Source organism: Rattus norvegicus, chromosome 5 (assembly GCF_021556685.1).
Source record: "Rattus norvegicus strain SHRSP/BbbUtx chromosome 5, alternate assembly SHRSP_T2T, whole genome shotgun sequence".
NCBI lineage: Eukaryota > Metazoa > Chordata > Mammalia > Rodentia > Muridae > Rattus > Rattus norvegicus.
The window spans coordinates 139,672,524-139,688,279 of NC_141538.1; the positions used below are offsets into that span (position 1 = coordinate 139,672,524).

The 15,756-nt window shown below is 48.7% G+C and overlaps 1 protein-coding gene across 6 annotated transcripts in view; it reads left to right on the forward strand.

Annotated features, from left to right (window-relative positions):
* The window catches only part of Hivep3 (HIVEP zinc finger 3), a 402,531-nt gene that overhangs the window by 321,732 nt on the left and 65,043 nt on the right, over positions 1-15,756 (forward strand). For all 6 annotated transcript variants that reach the window (XR_015619738.1, XR_015619739.1, XM_087549278.1 and 3 more), the window contains 1 exon segment: positions 10,967-11,163. The gene's annotated coding sequence lies outside the window, so the exon portion shown is untranslated.

The following is a 15,756-nucleotide window of genomic DNA, read 5'->3' on the forward strand; positions in this document are numbered from 1 at the left end:
AAGCACAGAAGGTCCCAGTCCCTGCTGCTTCCCACAGTCATTCTGTGTGCACATATATATTCTCTGTCTCTCTCTCTCTCTCTCTCTCTCTCTCTCTCTCTCTCTCTCTCTGTCTCTCTCTCTCTCTGTCTCTCTCTCTCTCTGTCTCTCTCTGTCTCTCTGTCTCTCTCTGTCTCTCTCTGTCTCTCTCTGTCTCTCTCTCTTCCTCTCTCTTTTCCTCTCTCTCTCTTCCTCTCTCTCTTTTCCTCTCTCTCTTCCTCTCTCTCTCTCTCTCTCTCTCTTCCTCTCTCTTTTCCTCTCTCTCTCTTCCTCTCTCTCTTTTCCTCTCTCTCTCTTCCTCTCTCTCTCTCTCTCTCTCTCTCTCTCTCTCTCTTTCGTGTGTGTGTGTGTGTGTGTGTGTGCGCTCTGCGTGCTCTGTGTGCTGTGTCTCCGTGTCCCTTCTCCCTGTGACTAGATCACAGTGATATTGTTGTGAGATTTCTAGCTTATTCTATTGCAAGACTAACTCTATAGATAGGCATAAAGCTTGAAAGTCAGAAATAACCAAAAGAGGAAGAAGGGCAGGCCTCAATTTCCGGAGAATTGACACTGTGCTATTTAAATCCGATGCCAGTCCAGATAAGCCCTATTGCTTCCATTTTCCAGGTGAGCATATTGAGACACTGAGGTGTGAAATGACATATCTGAGGCCAGACAGTGACAACGACCTGAAAACAACTAATTATTCAATGTCAGAGCCTTCTGCCATGGAAGGCTGCTCACAGCTCAGCCTCAGTTTCTTCAGCTGACTGATGTGAAGTGGAGCCCTTCTGTGGCATCCATTCAAGGACAGCATTGACACAGACTCAGCACCTGTGGGTTTGGTCCTCCCCCTGGCTTCAGCCTCTGTGGACAGGAGATGTTGCAACTCCGTGGAGGAACAGGCTGCCTGGTAATTTCCTTGCCCAGGTTCCCAACTAGCTGTTTGATGTCGTGAGGCAAGCTGTGTCCCCTTTACCTTTGCATCTCTGAACTCCAGCCAGGGCAGCAGTGTTTTGTGGAAGCCACTCAGCTGGATCAGCTTACTTCCTTTTTGGGTGTCCCAGGGGCCTCGGGCAGGGGAAGTGTCTCCTTTGCTCTCCTGTGAATGCACACAGCACAGTCCTGTGGGCCTTCCAGTGAGAGGACCGCCTGCAGATGGCTGGCAGGGCAGGGAGCAGCTCTTCCGGTCTCAGTCCCCAGTGTCACTCCTTCTCCTCAGCCTGTGCAATCATTGGTTTTAGGGTGTCTGTACCCCACCAAGTGCAATTGGTGCCCCCTACCCTTTCCCCTCACAGGACCTGGAGACCATAGCCTGTTCTCCTGAGGAAGTATGGAGCCTGAGGTCTCGTCCCTTCCCCGTTTCTCACGACATGGTGGCATCCATTCACTCGGCCTGCACATTCCTCTTTCTATCTCCCTCCTGCTTACCCACCCTCCCCCAGCATTTACTGGCATACAGATCTGTGTCAGGCAGAGTCCCATGACCTGTCTCTCACTTTTGAGAGCCTCACATGCTCAAGGGGAGACTTCCCAGTTTTGCCATTTCTAGAGAGTTACCCATGCTCTTGTAGGCTAGGTACCACAGCATGCTCATTGGCTTACTGGCCTTGGGTCTGTTGGTACATGTCTCCCATCACCAGTGAAAAGACATACAACAGGAGGGCTCCTCTCATTAACTCAGGAAGAGAGTACAGTTCAGAGAGGTTAAACAATTCAGCCGGGGCCACACAACTGTTAATGGATGAAAGCAGGAATAAACCTGGGTCATCCTGCTGCCATCGGTGCAGATCCCAGGCTATCCCTCACTACTTTCATATCCTGTGGTAAATGAGTTATGCCATTATTCCCCTTACTTCTCCCAGGTGCCTGTAGCCTGGCATGATCCACTACTGATCTTGTGTGTGTGTCCCTGTGTCTTAGATTTCCACATCTCATTCAACCACAGAGCACAGTAGTGGAAATAAAAAGGAAATCAGAAAGATCCATTTCCCAGTTCCCTGGCCCATGCATTCAAATTCAGCTGGCACTGCCTGAACATGTCCTTTTCAAAGTGTGGTCAGGGCCTTAGCACTAGCCTTCATCTTCCCTGAGATTGAGCTGTGAGGCCCCAGGAAGAGCCCAAGCTGTCTGACCTCACCCCAGCCCCCAGAGACCTTGTGCTGCAGTCTACAGAGGCTGTTCCTGCAGAACCTTCAGCCACAGGGACGTCAGCCCTAACGTCCAGCAGCATTAGCCCTATGCCTGCGCTGTGTGCTCTGCTCTTCTCTTCAGAGAAGACACATAGCTTATTTTCAATTCGTTTTTATTGTGGTGAAATACACCCAAGATTGGATTTACTGTTTTAACCATTTTAAGTGTGCAATCCAGGGATGTTAAATCCAATCTGGTTGCTGCACATCTGACACCACCACCTGCTTGCATGACGCCCCCTTGTCAAACCACAGATCTAGACCCGTTAACGAGCAACTCTTCGTCTCTATTCCCTGACCCCCCACCTCCAGCTCTGGGCCACCCCACTCCACTGTCTCTACATTTTTGAACCACTTTTAAATTGTGATTGTATGACATGTGACTGGAGATGTGGCTTAGTTGGTAAAGCGCTTGCCTAGCATACATACTGCTCTAGGTGTCACCCACCGCAATGCCAGTATTCAGGAGTAGAGATAGGACAACCAGAAGTTCATAACTACCCTTGACTACATGGCAAGTTCTAGGCCAGCCTGGGCTACCTGAGACACTCTGTCTCAAAAACACACACACACACACACACACACACACACACACACACACACACACAAAACATGCTTATAGTTAAAGGATCAGTGTAGAGATGCCTGTGAGAAAATGTTCATGTCCCAGACCCCACCCAAGCCACAGTCCAGCCCAGGACATGCTGACAGATATCATCCATGACTTTCTAGGTTCCCAGCTGTGTGTGTGTGTGTGTGTGTGTGTGTGTGTGTGTGTGTGTGTGTGTGTGTGAGAGAGAGAGAGAGAGAGAGAGAGAGAGAGAGAGAGAGACTTTGTTATTATCCCAGGATGTGCAGAACCCAAAAGCAGACATACTGAGACTCATCTCCTACCCTGACCTCTTCACCTCTCCCAGGGTCATATGGAAAATAGGCAGAGTGTCCTCCATCCCACAAGAAGATCAAGGGAACCTCCATAAGAAGTGTTGTTGCTCATACGTACACACAAAGTCACAAGGAAGGTTTGTGACTGCAGGATATGTCTGTCTTTCACCAAGAGAATGTATTTATCTAGCAATGGCTAGCTGGGTGGACTAATCATCATTCACTTATGAAAGCAATTGATGGATATGAAGGCGGTTTCCACCACCTTCAATTGTTCAAGACAGTGCCGTCCAACCAACCCTTCACATACGTGTTTATGCATGTGTTTTGAGGTATTGACTTGTGTGCACTTCTGGGGCTGCAGAGCCAACATGCATTGTGGGGGACTTGTCGAGAAGTTCCCCTAACACATACCTTCCAGTGGCATTTGACACATCCATTGACTCCGAGTCTCCAACACCCAAAGGTGACCGTCATTCCTCACTGCGTGTCTTCACTGTTGAGGGGGAGGGACAGTGACCTTTAGTGGTGCATCTGTGGTGACTACTGAGACCAGCACATCTGCATGCTTTATTGGGAGACCAGCACATCTGCATGCTTTATTGGGAGACCAGCACATCTGCATGCTTTATTGGGAGACCAGCACATCTGCATGCTTTATTGGGCAACTTTACCGCTCGAATGATGCTCTGTCCATTCCTTCTCCGGGTTTTATTCCCTGCTTTTACTTACTTTATTGTAGGTGCTTGATATATATTATGGGTCATGACCCTTTTTTATGTGCTGCAAAGTATCTCAGCGCCTATCTTGTTATCAAGCATTCCATCCCCAAATAAGGAACATTCTGGTAAAAGAGTTGTGCTGGTGGAGCAAGTAGTGGGACATTAACCTTTCTTTTCTCCAGAATCACAGGACTTAAACCTTAAGAATCCAAAAATCTGCAAATATTTTTATAATTTGTTACTTTCTTTTTTTTTAAAATCTGTTGTTGGGGACTGGGTGGGGGTCTTCTGTTATATGGTTACTTAATGTGTTGGATAGTCAAATGTATTGACCTTTAAAGAGCGCTGACGTCCAACTGGGGCTTTGGAAGCTGCTCTCCAACATTGTTACACAAATATCCCAACAGCCTTGGCATTTGTCACAGGTTTGCTTCTGTGCTGTGTCCATTTGTGTGGGACTTCAGATACGGCCTCACTACATAGCCCAGGATGACCTTAAAATTGGGATCGTCCTGCCTCAGCCTCCCCAGTGCCCAAGTTATAGGCACATGCCACTATGCCTGGTACCCTGGTCGGTTTTGAGTCAACTTACCTAGAAAGAGGAATCTCAGCTGAAACGATGACTCCATCAGATTGCTTGTGGGCAAGTCTGGAGTACATTTTCTTGACTAATGAATAATGTGTGAGGGCCCAGCACATTGTAGATGGTGCCATCCTGGGCAAGCAATTGGTCCTGAGTTATATCAGAAAGCAGGCTGAACTAGCCATGGGGAGGAAGCAGGTAGGTAGTGTCCCTCCATGGCTTCTGCTTCAGTTCCTGCCTTCGGGTTCCCTCAGAGATGGAGTATGACCTAGGAGCCGTAAGATGAAGTAAGTCTTTTCCTCCCTAGGTGGCTCTTGGCCTTGGTGTTTACCGTGGCACTGGAAACTCTACCTGAGACACCTGGTTAGTTTATAGCTTCGATCAGTGTCACCATCGGTCATACTCGGTGTGGGAACCCCGCCTGCTCTCGGGTGCCGTTCTGCTGTTTGCTTCCCTCCTGGCACTCAGCCACCACTCCCCATGCTACTTACGTCATTATCTGTTTGTTCTCCTCATCTGACTGGATGCTCAGCTCCAGAAAGGCCAGGCCCCTCTCTGTTTTATGATGCTTCTATGTTTTTATTTTTATGGTGCTGGAAGTAGCTAGAAGAGTGTCCGACACATCACAGGCACTTCCAGGGTACCTAGTGAGTGAGGGACACACTGTGAACTGTTCCCTTTATTTGAATACTCCATCCTTTCTCTGGCAATTAGGGATCCCCTCTTCGGTGGCCCTTCAGCTTCTCTTATGGCTATTCGTTGGTTCGGTGTTTCTCCTTCTCCTTCCAGTTTTGTGTAATGTCATTTCCTAGAATATCGTCAGTTTTCAAACTGACGTCGTCAACATAAAAAGCTATATTCCAGTTCTCTTACATCTTGAAAAGTTCGCATGTGTGCATCCGTGTCATCTTTCTCAGCACTTTGTCTGACTCTGCTTTTCACTCCTCGCCTTGTTTGCTGGTGGCAGTCACGGGTGTCCATCCACGATGTCAGGGCACAGGATGACATTGCGTGTGTGGCTGCTGGTGGCTACTTCACATGCTTCTTCCCTTATTTTTACTTTGGACTTTATTCATTTCTTCCTTTTGGGCTATTCTGGTTGGGTTTTTTCTTTCCAGTATAAGAGATTGAACCCAAAGCCTTACATATCCTATGCCGGTGGTTCTCAACCTGTGGGTAACGACCTTTTCACAGGGGTTGCCTGAGGCTATCAGAATGCACAGATATTTACACTATGTAGTCATAGCAGTAGCAAAACTACAGTTATGAAGAAGCAGTGCAGATAGTTTTATGGCTGGGGTCACTAGAACTGAGGAGCCGTATTACTGAGTCACAGCGTTAGGAAGACTAGACAAACACTCTGCCATTGAGCCACAATCCTAACCCCCAGTGCCTTTTATTGAGTTTTGAGATAGTGCTCTGCTGCATTGCCTGTTCTGCTCTCAAACTTGCTATCCCCCTGTCTCCTCCTCCCGAGTGCCTAGGATTAGGGTGTGTGCCACCACTTCAACTCTAGTAAAACCCTTAACCTGCGTCTTGTTGTCCTCTCTTCTCTCCCCTCCTCTTGTCACAAAAGCATTTGAGGCTTGCCTTTTCTCTGAGCACAGCGTTGCTTGTGCCTACAACCTTCCAAACAGTAATGTGTTCGTTCGTTCTCTCTCTCTCTCTCTCTCTCTCTCTCTCTCTCTCTCTCTCTCTCTCTCTCTCTCTCTCTCTCTCTCTCTCCCCGCCCTTTAGAGTTTCGGTCTTGATGTCCCCTTTATTCAAGTCATTTAGAAAGTGTTTCAACACCACCTTGTGCACCCCTGACTTGCTGTTTGATTTCTATGCCCAGATTTCTGGCTGTTGCCTGGAGAGCAGTTCTCGGAGTCTTCAATGCTTACGCGCTTTGGAAATGGAGTTCTCTTGCCATGTTTGAGCAAAAGGCATCTTACCTGTGTCTGGGGTCTGTTTAAAGGGAAGCTGACAGACTCTGTCCTTGTGTCTTCCATGAGCTTCTTTTCGTGTCCTGTCCACACTCACAGGTGACACCCAGGACATTCATTCTCTCTCCCTGTAGTTCATCCAGGCTGGCCTTGAACTCACAATCCCTGCCTCAATCCCCTGGTGCTGAGATCATAGGAGTCCAGGCTCTACGATACCCCTGCTTGCCCCATGGCTCCATGATTACATTACCTCATTTGTCTCATGAGGGCGAAGGCCAGGCTCATGGCCTGTACCTTCTCGTGGAAAGAGGTTTCAAGCAAACACAAAATGCCCTACGTTTTTCTGCCTTGTATTTCTACTTCATTCTGCAATGTGACCCACCAGGGCTCTATTAAACCTCTTGCCTGTTTAACCATTTCCCCCATTTCTCAGATCTCCTTCATCAGTTTGAGTGTCCTATTTCCAAATATATGGCTGGGTTTATATTTTCTTTTCCATCCTGGTCTCTGAACTTAGGATAAGATAATCAAATCTATTTGCATTATTGAATTTGTTAATGTGCTTGGCTGTCTTCTGATGTCATTCCTCACATCTCTCGTCTGTTATCCCTCTTCCTTCCCGACAGCCTTAGTCTTCCCGATTCTTGCCATATTGAATAATCTTTGTTCCTGCTCGCTCTCCCATGCTTGGCAGTTAAGAAGTCTGTCTGATTTTTTCCTTTAGAAATACCCATAAATGAAACATGCTCGTGTGTTCATATGAAGGATAAGTGTCTGATTTCCAGCAGTGCGTCCCCAGCCTGGCAGACATTCATCTAGAAGCCACCACACACACGCTGCTTGTAAATCTCCTGTTTTCTAGTCTCCCACCTTGTCCTCTTTTGAATGACTTATTCTGATACCTGTTTTGTTTTGTTTTGTTTTGTTTTGTTTTGTTTTGCTGGAGTAATTCCTTGGGTAACTTTTAAAGAAAAGATAGGAGGTAACCTCTGATTTTAGTATTTCTCTCTATTTGAACCTTGACTGAGCAGTGGATCTCAGGGGTTTTAGTATCTGTTTTCCCTCCAGCCTCTCCGTCTTTACCCTGTAACCCACTGGCAGTCAGGGTAGGAGATATGAAATCCCGTGTGTGTTGCTCAGTTCTTATTTTCAACCAGACACAACCTCACCAAGGAAGAGGGAACCCCAGTTGAGGAATTTCCCAGGTCAGATGAGCCCGTTCATGTCTGTGAGAGACTGTCTTGATTTGATGCGGGAGGGCCCAGCACACTGTGAGTGGCACCATCCCTAGGTAGTGAGAAGTGCTAGGCACACAGGAAGCTAGGGTTTTCTGCTCCATATTTTTGCCTTCAGCTTCCTGCCTTGAGGTCCTGCCCTAGCTTCCTTCAATGATAAACCATGACCAAGGTGAAATAAATACTTTCCTCCCCAAGTTGCTTTTGTTCAGAGTGTTTTATCACAGTAACAGAAAGCAAACCAGGACAAATATCAGCATAGGCTCTCAACTTGTGCACAGAGACTTTCAAATGCCAGCTTTTCCAATCTCCTCAAGATGGTATTCGTGGAAGCTGAGGTGCTCCCTGATCTGGGAAGGGAGCACAGCAGCTCCACAGAGCCCTGGTGCATCTGCAGTGTGTGAGGGTGAGGCAGGGTGGCTCTGCTGAGGATTGGCTCAAGATTGTGTAAGTCACACAACCACCTGTGACTGGCAGAAACAGCAGGCATGGAGTGCTGAGGCCAGAGGAGGGAATCACAGGAACTTATTGTGTAAGGTGCTGAGAAGAGGATGGATCTTTTCAGAAGTTTCTGTGAAGTCTGTTATGCCACCTGCCCCAGCGGGAGCTACTAACTGAGGTGTAAAGGGTGAAGGTGGGGGTGTGTGGCTCTGTCATACAGTGCTTCCCTCCCATCCACACTGGTCCCTTTGGAGACTCTGAGGATGCATTCCTAGTCAGAGCTGATTTCCTCCGCTTTGGGGTGGGCCTTTCCTGTGACCATCTGGAGCAGTTGGTGAGGTGGGATTAGGCTTTCTATGGTTCCCACTCCTCTGAATCCTCAGATTTTCTGGCCAGCTGGTGTGACTTAGGATCACTTCCAATTTGTATAGTCTCTTTTTTTTATTTAGTGGCATTTGGGGGAGAAGAGGCAGACCCTTGAGTCCTCTTTGTCATCTAGAAACCTGGGGCTTGGGGATGACATTCTCGGGTGACTAGAATACAGATGTAGCTGCCTAGCTACTGAGGAAGACTGTGAGCGGCTGGTGACAGGATGATAATGGCCTCCACGCTTTGGCTCATCCTAGGTCCTCCACAAGTCACACCCCTCATCCCAAGCAAGTTAACTCATGAACCATCTCATAACCTCAGTCCACTGCCAGCTCAAATCCTGCCCCCTCCTCTGTCAAACCTCTTTTCCTGCTCACTGCTACCTCAGTCATTACTCCTCAGTGTGCAGTTTCCTGATGGTCCCCATTCAGGAGGTCCGAGCGCTGTGTTTGAAACACCCCCACATCCAGACACCATCAGAATGGACTCCACTGTGGTTCCTCTGAAAACAAGGGCCAAATCTTGTCCAGTTTCTGTCTTTGGCAACTGCTAGCCAGCTGGACCCATTAAGTGAATGAACAACCATGTTGGGTTCTAAAAAGAATTGTCACACATTGCTGTGGGGGAGAGGTCTGCTACGGGTTGCATATGACTCAGAGGAAACCTGTCTGAACGTCACACCATCTGGAAGGACTCTCAGCTCCTGGTATCTGCACAGAGGACGCTTGCTTATCTCAAGAGAACTGTAGCAAGTGGGTGTTGGGTCTCGTGGGCGGTGGACCTCATATCCAGTGTGGTGGGAATTTGCTGAGAGTGGGAGGAGCCTCCGACCAGGTAGAAATGCTGTCAGGGAGGGACATGAGTTCTAAAGCAGTCTGAGGAGGGCTTGGAGGTGAGACCTGGTCTGTGGGTGCTCTGAGGTCTCAGTGGAAGATATCAGCTACCCCCCCCCATTTTTTTTAATACTCGCAGTGGACTGGGAGGTAAGACTTGGAGTTGAAAGACATGGCAAAGTTGTGCAGTGTCTGGGAGCCTCCATTGGCAGACTCAAACAAATCACCGCTGAGAGCCACAGAGCCAATCCTCTCTATTGTATGGTAGTGAATGCCACTCTGTCGAGTTGAACAGCAGCAGGTGTGGTGGGAGGGGACACTGAGGACCTCAGGTGACCTCTGTGTTCTAGAGCAGTCAGCTGTGTGGAGTGGTTGCCAAGGACTTAAGTTCTCACAAAGCATGGTGCTGAGGACAAGCAAGAGGGCAACGCCACAGGCCTATGTGAAGGCTACTCCACATTACCACGCTCGGCTCTGGGACAGAGTCCGTGGCAATTATGTGGGTTGTGCCACGTGCCAGGCATTGTTCTCGGCACTGTATGCACGGTGACTCACCGAAGCTCGAGAAGCCCTCACCGTTCTCAACCTCCTTTTCACACACATCAACTTCACACACCACGGAGGTCACAAAGAGAAAGACATGGACCAGAACCTAGGGTATCAGAGCCTTGGAGACCACACTCTCAGCTATCACACCACACCATCAGAAGCAGACACACCAGCGGTCCAAAGAGCATGGCATGCCTAGGACGTGCTGTGCTGCACACAGCTAAACGACTCAGGTTTTCTGCCTTAAGAAGTGCTTTCCTCTGAGCGTGCTGGTCCAAGCCTGACGACATCCTGTTACTCTGGTGCCTGAACCACAGCACTTGCTCAGCCGTCCATCTGCTCAGCAACCACTGTGGAGCTCCCGTCCTGCCCCAGGCTCCCCTTGTCTAGAATAGTGCTTTATTTAGTCACTTGGGAGCCACAATGGACTCCCGTACCCCCACACTGTTCCAAGCATGTTGGTTTTCTCTTGGGTTAGCAGACCCCTCAGTTTAGTGATTGCGTGACATACCCATGTGTCAGCTTGCTTCTACAGGTCCCTAGACTATAACCATGTCACCTCACCTCAGATGCACCCAATCACCACACCTGCAGCTTGCCTGGGTTGGCACTGGGTGTGGGTAAACTGAGGACTCAACCCTGTTCTGAGGAGTGTTACACCTTTCCAGTCTCATTCTTGGGTTAATGTAACCTGATTCCCTGTGGTTGGGGGTCTGAGGTCCTGTATTCTTGCTGGTTTCCTTCTAAGTTGCCAGCAGCTGCCTCTGGGTCCTTCCCTCCCACATGGCCCTTCTATATTCAGGCCAGCAAGGTTCATAGAGTCTGACTGATGCCAGTCTCTCTAACTTCCTTATCTAGGACCCAACAGAAAACTCCACCTTTAAAGTAGACTCCCTCAAGCCCGTTCAAGGTCAAGGGTGCTCAGACACAGACCCCAGGCTCTAGTCATCTAGAAATCTTAAGGTTCACCCAGAACCATCCACCTGCCTGAAAGGATGAGGCTCAAGAAAGTTCAGCATGGGGCAAACCAATGTGCAATGTGTCATCCCAGAGCCATTGCATCCCACTATCTCCCTGAGGGGACATGGGACAAACATGCAGCTTGGGGAGAGTTCAAGGCTTGGGCCTCCTGGGATAAAGCAGGGATTGTTCTGTACCTAAAATCAATCTAGAAAACTCTCTGACCATGGTTTCCATCTTCCCCACTCATGTAGGAGCAGAGGCACAAACCAAGCTGCCTTGAAGTAGCTCATGGGAGACTCTCGAGAGCCACTGACCAGGCACACTGTCCCTCCCTCAGGAAGGAGCAGTGCGTAAGCAGAGGCATCGCAGCAGGAGTGGACATGAACGCTGGCTTCCAGAGAGAGCAGCGGTTCAGTTTTGGTCACCGGAAGTGGTGCCTGCAGCGCAGGTAAGAAGCGTCAGTCTAGCTTGCCGATTGCCATTTTAGCTGCCTGTGTTCTCCTCTTTTTTTTTTTCTTTTTTTTCTTTTTTTCGGAGCTGGGGACCGAACCCAGGGCCTTGCGCTTCCTAGGCAAGCGCTCTACCACTGAGCTAAATCCCCAACCCGTGTTCTCCTCTTAAAAGATTGGAGAGTGGTCATTGCTACCTGTCCTTGCCTTCCTTGACCTCTGACAGAGCTGGTCTGGAATTCCTTGGCACCTTGGTTAGGACTTCCAGGCTTCCCATGTCATCCCCCTAAAGTGACACCTTGCCCCTCACACTGGTCGCTCAGTCTCCACCTCACCCTGCTGAAGGACACAACAATGTCTCTCAAGGACCCAGGCCTCTGGTATATCAACCTATTTCCCAGGCTCCCCCAACCCCATCCTACCGCCCTACTTCACTTCTACAGTCTGCCCTGTCATAAAGCCCCCACCAGGAGGCATGGAAGGATGTCAGGTCTGGCCTCTCATGATTACCTGGAGAGTTCCAAATTCCAGGGACTGAGTTCATGGGTGAGTGAGGTCCCTGGGCCCTTATATGTGATTGTATATGTATCTTCATCTTGGAGTTCAGGAGTCTCCAAGGCTGTGACGTGGGTGGGGGTGTGGCATTGGAAGCTCTTTGAGTAAGAGTTAAATCCTAGGGTGTTTTGTTTGCTACAAAATGTGTCATCATCATCATCCAAGGAACTGATAGGGTTGAAGGACAAGACACCTGGTTTCAAAAAGGAAGGAAAGAAACATGAACTCCCCAGAATACCTGCGTCATCTGGCTTAAGCACTAGGGACATGAGGATCTGCATTTGGAATCCTTCCCTGTGAGACAGCATCACACTCTATTAGCCAAGGCTAGCCTTGAACTCACAATCCTTCTGCCTCAGCCATCCCCAGTAATGAGGTTACGAATATATACCCTCAGATCCACTATGTTTGAATTCTGGGGTGGGTCCTGGGAGCTGCCTTCTGGGGCTCTAGGAATTCTCCACAGTCTTCTGATTACACCAACGGGCTCAGTTATGATGTCAAAGCTGTGAAAACCTAAGATTTCCCACCTGGCCTGCTCATCCCCTCTGGTCAGAGTGGGCATTTTCTCATTGTGCAGAGCTGGGGCCGGGGATGTAAGTCAATTCATGGACAGCATTGCTGTAGCTCATGGATGTGGGTGGATGGGCTTTGGTTTCAGTCAGCAGCTCCTTAGCATACCTAGCCCAGCATGCCTGTCCTGACCAGAATTGTCCTGTGAAGGCAGAAGAATCCCCAAGGCCCAAGAAGAATTAACTACCTGAGCCTTGTTTTGATGGAGAACCTGTGCAGTGGTATTGAACCTGGGGCTATCCCTAAGTTCAAATCCCAGCTCTCACAGTTACTGGTTTTATTACACTTTTTATGGTTTTGGAAGCATGTTGTTGAAGCTCCCTCTCCCTTGTCTCTGTTTTTTCTCTTGCAATGAAAGAGAAGGTGGTACCTGCCTCACAGGGGCACCACAAACATACAGATGAGGCATTATTAAAATACAGACCACCCACTTGGAAGTTCTTCCTATTACCCCCCACCACTGTGCAGGCAACTCAGCCACCACTTACCCCATGACAGATCTGCTGTCCTGTACCACCTGGTGCAGCACAAGACCCTAAAGTGAAGGGACTGGTCCTCTCTGTACACAAGGCCAGGTACTTCATAGATGAGTTTAAGTCCTGAAAGGAAAAAGAAAAAAAATCCTAGTAAGGCTGGCCTTGTTGTCCCTTTTTAAATACTTATGGACGGACACTGAGCACTGAGAGGTTCAGTAATTTAAAAATAGTCACATAGCTCGCAGGGGTAGAAACTCTGTCTACAATGAGTCAACTCTCTTTTCTATTGAAATGCTTCCGAAGAAAAAGGCTGTAGGGTCGGTTACTCCTCTAGCAGTGAGCGTTTCGTTATGACTGAACAACCCCATCACCAAGAGTCCTGCTCCTTAGTCTTCTGCAGCACCATCTGCTCTATTGATTTTGTATTTGTTTTCAACTGTGCATGTGACAATTAACTGTGTGTTGAGTGTGGAGGTCCTTGTCCACTAGCAGCCTCAGCAGTCCCGTCCAGTTCAGTCCGGTCTGGTCACAGGTTCTTGAGTAACCTAGAACTAAAGCTCTGAGGAATACAGGGAGTTTGAGGGAACCACCTGGGACTCTCCCAACCCTGGCATTTATCCTTCCCTACTTTGTGCCCAAATTCCTTGTAGTCTACATGGGCTCTGACAGCTGTGGGGCAATCTGCAGAGGGAGCCCTGCTCAGCCGGAAATGGGCCCTGGCTCTAGCCAGAAATCTGGCCTCTCCCCTTCCTGCATGCTCTCAGGGGAAGAAAGCATGGTGATTAATGGAGTTTTGATTCAGAGCTGCTGGGGGATCCAGGAGATCATGGGCACAGCTGGGCCACCAGGAAGTGGGCTGGGCTATGTGGCATCTATGCAGATGAAGGATGAAGGGCTGGGACGGCAGGTGTGCAGTGTGTGCAGCCTCCACCACGCCAGGGATCCAGTGGCCTGGGGACACCTGGAGTCATTAAGGGCCAGATAACAGGAGAGACCTAACCTGGGACCTTCTCCAGAATAAGGTGATTTCTGAATGAGTGGCTGGAGGCCAAAGCTAACATGGAAATGAATTGGGAAATGTTTTCCCAGCAAACATCGCTGCCAGTGGTTTTCAAATTTTCATTGTCTTAGAACCCATTTAAAATGTCAAATCTTGTATGAAGTGGTGATGTGTAAATCAGGTTAGAGCAAGTTTATTCTTTCATCTTTAAAATTTTCAATCTTTAAAATGGATTTATCATGAAAATTTACAGATAGAGTAACTATGCTTCTATTTACAAACACTTGGACATTTTAGACCAGGGATCCACAAGCTAAGACCTGTGGCCACCACCTCACTGTATAAATTAAGCTTTATTGAAACACATGCTGTTCATTCCATGCACCTTTGGCTGCCTCAGTCCATCTACCCCCAAAGTCTGAGTAGTACTCTCTGGCCTTTCAGATACTGCACTGACCTCTGGCCTAGGCATCCACGATCTCACTTATCAGCTGCAGCCCCCATGCTGCCTTCTCTTGTCTTGGTTGGTTGGTAAGGATTAGGAATTAAGGAACTGAGAGCTTGGGAGATGGATAAATCACTTGTCCCAAAGGCACAAGGACCAGAGTTCAGAGTCCCGGCGTTCATGTAAAACGCTGGGCAGATATGTGGCTACCTGTGAAGCAAGCCAGGGCATGGAATCCCCTTGGCAAGATGGCTAGCTACACTCAGCAGACTCAGCAAGTTTCAGATTCTGGGGGGGACCCTGCCTCAATAAATAAGTGGGAAGTATCAGGGAAGACAGATGACACCCACTTAGGGCCTCTGCATCTTAACACATACACATACATGTACACACAGAGAGAGAGACAGAGAGACAGAATTACAAAGAGCATCCTAAATCGTTTTTGATAGCAAGATCTAAGGGTACACTGTGGATAGTGTACCCATATTTAGCTGTGCTGTGGGGCATTCCAGGAGGACTACAGGGGAGCACCAGCTTGCATCATCAACAGTATCTAACAGCTGCTTGGATTCCTTCTTGTTCCAAATGCCATTTGGATGGGAAGCCCACACTCCCTATACTTGGGAGCTTAACCTTGTGGTCCTGTCCCTTGTCACTGCTGGAGTAGGTTTTCAAACCTATAGATTCAGTCCTGAATCTAACCAGCTAAACAAAGTCACCCGGAAAAGAGCTCAAACTCATAGTTCCATCTTCCCTGACCCCATTCCAAAGTCTATCCCAGACCTAAGCTGGTGACTCTTTCCCAGTGCTGTAATGCATTGGGGAACGTGTTAGAACTGGTCCACTTTCAGTTACAGTGCTGATAGGAGCCAAAATGTATTTTTAGCACAGATTCATGCTGTAGTGATTGGAGAGCCGCCTCTGAAGGGCTTTAGTGGAACACAATCTGAAGACTGTCCTCAGCAAGAATTGGCTGCTCTTGTTCCATTGCTTAAGGGTAATGGAGGAGTCAGGGATGCCGAGTGTCCTGTTGGGAAGCCCAAGAGAAAGGAAGGAGAGGTAGAGGAGGGGAGTGGGGATATCCTGGGAGCAGTGGGCAGAGAGTCAAGTCTCTGCCACAAACAGTCCTCCAGCAACACCAGAGGCCCTGTGACTCCTATCAAGGCTTCTAATGTCTCTAAAGTTAAGCTCCCAGGTGCCTTTATGACTTACAGCTGTCTGCACAGAGGGCAAGGTGCAGATGCATGTGGGGACAGATGACAATGCACAGAGAGAAGAATGGGGACATTAACAGTGTCTTCTGATATGGCTGCCAGGGTCCCAGTGGCTCTATAGCAGGTTATTTGTGTTTCGGGGAACTTCCCTCAGAGTTCCCAGGCTGTTCCTTCTGTCTGCATTTCTATCCCCTGCCCCCTCCCCATTAGTCCATGGTGTCAGGGCATTAGGAACCTTTGCCACAGGTTCTGGGGAACCCTGCCTTCATGTCTGCTCTGATTACACATGCAGGTTTAAGAGCCTCTGGGTGGGGTGGTTCTGCTGCCTC